We start from the raw sequence: 6,049 nt of genomic DNA, 5'->3' as shown, positions 1-6,049 counted from the left end.
ATCTATCCAATCACGATCAATTTAACTACATCAGTTGGTAGTCAACGTTTGATTGATGGATTATTTCACAAACTTACTCAGCCGTAACGGAGACGTCGACGTCCTTAAAAACAATCATCAATGCTTTATGAACTCGTTTTTTCTGTTTATTTTATGCAAAACTCATACAACATGATTGGTTCTGATTCTTATATCAATATTTATTTTTCTAACGGTATTGTTGATTTTTGTATTGGATGGTATCATAACTCGATTATATCATCAAAGAACAAAATCGTTTTTTTTTGATTTACCTATACAGGTAAAATATGATATTATTTTCATATGATTTGTATATGATCTGCCAAAGTCAATAGACCGTAACAAGATACACATGGGTTAAATTTTTGTTTGGAAAATACATAATTTATCGCAATATTCATTTTTCGTCAAGTGGTTTTATTTTAGATAGCTCGGTATGAAGTATAATATATCTGTCATCGTTGTAAAGCAAAACCACCACGAATGCATTTGCCATATTTCCCAATCAGCGGGGATACCCAAAGAAAAAATAACTTTCAGCATCTAAAATTCTTATTGTAGCCAGCCAAATCTCTGACAAAGAAAAATCTATTCAAGATGAGAAAATGTTTTCGTAACACCATGATTCCAAAATAACTATTTTACATTCAACAAAGGGTTTAACGCTGAGAATATTTTATTACCAAATATTATGAAAATAATTTTGATGTTTCCAAGGAGAATTTTATTTACTTTTTAAAAGAGTTGTTGGGAAATTGAACTATTGAACGGTCAGTAATTTTCATTTTAAACTCGGGTCTCTTAACATGCAATTACTCCGGTTTCAAGAAACTATTTTCCCACGGACTTACTTATAGTTCGTCATGTTGCAATATTTGTGCTCTTACTACAGTTTTATCCTTTTTCACGAAAATGATTTGCGTTCAATTGCAGAATTTTGATAAATACAGTTGTACTGCGAAACAAATCAATCTATATTGAAAATATCAGTTTCAAGTATTTTTAAAATAAGTATATAAAATCTCGAATTCATTCATTAATCTTGAATTTGATGCGACTGCAAAACAGGTTAGAGGTTAAGCTAGTTTGATTCACCATTTTCGACATAATTAAATGGCTGTACCAAGTCAGGAATATGATAGTTGATGTCCATTCGTTTGATGTGTTTGAGCTTTTGATTTTGCCGTTTTGAATTTTCCTCTGAGTTCAGAATTTTTGTAATTTTACTTTGTACTGTGAAACAAAATTGTCATATTGAAAATATAAGATACAAGTATTTAAAACTAAGTATATAAAATCTCGAAATCATTCATTTGCACAGAATTTGAATAAAAAATATCATTAAAACCAAGTATCCGCTCAACAATCTGTAGGTATACTCCCGAGATTATGGTCTTATAACGTTCCAGGTACTTAAATGATACTTTATCTTGATAGATTTTTATCTATTAATTTACAACTGAAAGTGATACCTTAAGTTCATTTAAATCATTTACAATAATAAAATAATTATGGTATCTGCAAAATGCTTGTATGTTTTCATGCTTTAGGCAAATATTTGTGTGATGATACTTTTGCATGTTGAAAAAAAAAGAATAAAATTGAAAATACAAAATTAGTTAAAAAATGTTTTTTTTTTTAAATTAAAAAATATATATACCTTATTTACCGGTAAACATGATAAATAACACACATATACACATTAAATTAAATAGTCAATTATTTCATTCACAATTTGCCTGAATGGGGCCAGCTTTACATGTTATTGGAGTGAACAGAACAACTCTAAACTTATTTACAATTTGCATACACCTACTAAGTTCCAAATTTCGACTCTTCAGGATGACTTGACATAATCATTAACTATACTAATTTTTTCGTACTAATATACAGTTATACCAAGAGCCAACAGTGGCGTAGCCAGGGGTAAATGGATTTGGATGCCAAACTGTCGCAAAAAAAGTCGCCGAGCGGATCGATGCGGAAAAAGAATTGGGACCATTTTATGCAGAAATATATATTTTCTGCCTTTTTCTTTGAATGCATTTGTTAGTACTTTCCCCTGGATTCCGACATTGGTTAGATTTTTGTTTCAAATCCATTTATAAAAGCCTTGAAAATATTGAATAGGGTTCCAATGATAACTTTATTATTTACGAAATTAACAATCAGAATATTTACAACAACAAGTTCAGCTTTCTTCCCTTAAGAGATGCATATTTTGTAATAACATTTTGTCTATCCATTTCAACATCTCTATAGATATGCAGCATAGCAAGCGCCGATAGACGGTTTGTTCTCATCGTGGTTCGCAATTATGTTTTGATTTTGTTCGTTGCACTAAAAGATCTCTCTGCTGTGGCTGTTGAAGCTGGTATTGTTAGAAGGACAGGTATTATAGCAAAAATGTTCGGATAGAGATTTTTGTTTGTTTTGACAAGTGTTTCATGGAGTGTCTTTGGTTTCGTTTCCAACGTGGTCATGCTCCATCTGGATTTCCAACGAAAAACTTCTTCTTTGAGTTGTTCAAGAGTGTCAATATCGTCTTTGTAAGCATTGTAACCTTTTCAATGTGATCTGATGTCTATTTCTTTAGTTTAACTGGAACCAAATATTCTGCAAGAAGCCTATCTTCTGATTGAATTAAACTTGATTCCAATTCCTGAACGAGATGGTCAAGAAAAACATAGAACAGAGAAACCATCCAGTATTCTTGTGGGTCTTATACAGGGTGGTTTGCTTTGTTTATTTGGCGCCCGTCGCGACGCGGTGTACACAAATTTAGTTCAAAATCTGTATAAAGTATAGCGGCTAAGAAACCACCGGCTTTTTCATCTCGATTATCACGGAAATATGGCATGAACAACTACGAGGAAGGCCGACTTAAAGGTGAACAAAGAATCCGCTCGAGCTGACCATCTAGTTTCACATTACGTTGTTAGCTTGGATCGTTTTTCCATGGCTTCCTTGACGTTTTCATCACAAGTACGAAGTTCAGTTGCGAAGGCATTGAGTGTATTTGCTGAATAGTCAAACGCAAATGCAATATCCTGAACAGTTCCCGTCAAATTGCCAAAACACGGTTTTTTTGAAGAATGTATGAGAGCCAGTTTAAGTTGGTGGACCTTGCAATGCACGCATGTTGCTGTAATGTACCTTATAAACATCTAGTGATTGTTTCGCCCTTTGTGTTATCAGGTTCCACAAAAAAAAAAGAAAATATTCCCTACATCTTTGGTCCCTGGATCTATAAATCTTAAACAAATAGACATTTGTTCCTTAGTTGACTTATCCATACATTCATCGCCAAGCACAGAATAGAAACAAGCTTCAATACAATCTTCGACTATTTTATCAAAAATCAGTTTCCTGCACATTATCAAAATATCATTCTGAACCTCGGGGGAAGTATAATATTTGTACCTTGCAGTAGTACTCTGAATGTGTTCTTTTAACAATGGATCATCTTCCGCGAATTCACGTAGGATTATCATGAAATTACTTCTTTCTTTGGTATGATCCCTAATAGCAATGTTCTGTTTACAACACAGTAGTAATGCTCGAATAATTTTATCAAGGATATGACGGTTTCTTAGAACTTGCTCTTTTTCGACGAAGAAAACGTACTTATGACCGATTCTTTTTTTCCCGATTCCACTCTTAAAATGTTCGGCCGCAACTTCCGACAATGCATGACACGATCCTTATTTTTCGTGACGAGTACCAAACTCTGGAAACTTTAACCCAACCAGTAACCGGATTAATGAACAGTTTGTCTTTGGCACCTTTATCCGCGAAGACAGTACAACTTCCGTAATTAAGTGCGAACGTAGATATTGAATATCTTAGCCATGGATGCTCTTTAAACCAGGATGCATTCAGTTTTTTCTCCCGACCATAGCTTACCCTACAATTTAACCAAAACTTTAAATCAAAGATCGTTCCATTATTTTAATTTTAAATACAAACACAAAGAAGACAGGATATTAAAACAAAGCAAGGCCCAATGCATGATTCCCGGATTCCCCTAACTAAGCTTAGGCCCCTAAGTAAGCATGGGGGTCACTTCTATATTATATTTGGTTTTCTCGAAACTACCATCATTCAATTCATAAATATTCAATGCAAAAGTTTAACACACAAACTCATATTTGAAAGCTCGAAAACGGACCAATACAGTGGCACTTCTGTTTATGGAACTTTGAAAAAATATAATAAAAAAGGGACGAAAGATACCAGAGGGACGAAAGATACCAGAGGAACATTTAAACGAAAGAAACCGTGTAGTAACTGAGGAAAACAAACGAATTATCAAAGAAGTATAAATGCTCGATTTCTCTTCTGTTTCATCCATAAGGTAAATAAAATAACAGAAAGTGGTAAAGCCTTCTTGATTTGTTTTATTAAAGGAGTATGAACGACATACCTCGATCATTTGAAATCAATATAACAATATTTCAAATACACTACATTTGTCTTCACGACAGAGTCCCTGAATAAGATTTAAGCAACGCATAAGACTGATCAGCGCGTAAGAACTCTCAAAAGCAACACAACGAGTGCCATATGTGGTGCTGGAGCTGCTCAACATTACAGAGCATATGATAACATCCGGGACCCCGGGTTTCAGTTGGTTTTGTCTTGCTCAGTCTTGAGTTTTTCTTTGTTTTGTTTTGTGAACCGTTGTATGTCTTTTTGTGTTTTTTCGTTTTTTTGCCATGACATTATCATATATAAAAAAGAAGATGTGGTATCAGTTTGTTTTCAATCTATGTCTTTGTTATCTTTGCCTTTCTTTTATTAACTCTATATATTGATGTTGATGGCAGTTCAGATATGATATAGCTATAATTTAGTTTGCGTCGAATGATATACCTAATCAAAATAATAAGTTTAAATCTGAAATCTTTATTTTATATATACATTATCTTTTAGATACAAAGAATGTCTTCTTATACGTTTTTTTAGATAGATAAATACTTAAAGTGTGCCAAATTTGATCAAAAGTTCCAGTTTTGAACTATTTCCAGGTGCTTCAAATGCATTCAGTCATACGAATCTGTGATCTGGTAAATTTTTCAAAGGCTGAAAGACTTTTTTAAATAGCTATTCATGATGGGAAGTGAATATTCAGAAAAAAGTCTTTACCTCTACTATCCTCCATTAAAATTATACAAGACCATGGCAAATAAAATCAGTACACGAACGATACAGTAACAGCATATTTAAAAGATAGTTGAAAACCAAAAGATAATGGAAACTTTAGTTTAAACTACTAGTATATGAACGTTTTTGTTTGTTATCAGACTTCTCAGTGCATGGGTATCGTTGGCTTCTATCATCGTTTTGTTTTTGTTTTCGTTGTATGTTTTTTTACATATCAGATATAAAAAATTGTGGTATGAGTACCAATGAGCCAACTCTCTCATCCAAGTCACATTTTGTAAAAGTAAACCATTATCGGCCAAAGTAAGGTCTTCAACACGGAGCATTGGCTCTCACCGAAAAGCAAGCTATCAATGGCCCCAAAAATGTGCATATCAGTTGCAGAAAAAACATGCCACCCTATAAAACTTGTTGTTACACGAGACATGGATTTAACGTCCCCATTCAAACAGGACGTGGCTGCGTATTTATACATCTCGTACACAAAACACGTACACCCCGTTTGGTCAAGGTTTTACACTGTAAAAATAGTGCTTAGAATTTAAACGTGTTGCAAGACTTATGTGCTTATGAAAGTGTTTAATTTCTAAGCATTAAAAACTAAACATGTTTTGGCTCTCAGCACTTCGCACTAAACATGTTTTGGCTCTCAGCACTTTGCAATAAACATGTTGTTGTGCTAAACATGTTTAGCTACATCGTCAAGTATATGAAGCTCAACGTGTTTAAATTCTAAGCACTTTCAATATTTAGACACTTTCCTAAACACGTTTAGAATTACAACACATTTAGGCCGAAGACGGCATGCATACCACGTGCTAATTTTTGAGCGGGAAGAAGAAACAAAGAACCCGAAGTCAAA

The sequence above is a fragment of the Mytilus galloprovincialis genome, chromosome 2 (assembly GCF_965363235.1).
Source record: "Mytilus galloprovincialis chromosome 2, xbMytGall1.hap1.1, whole genome shotgun sequence".
Lineage (NCBI taxonomy): Eukaryota > Metazoa > Mollusca > Bivalvia > Mytilida > Mytilidae > Mytilus > Mytilus galloprovincialis.
Note: the sequence above shows the minus strand (reverse complement) of the source record.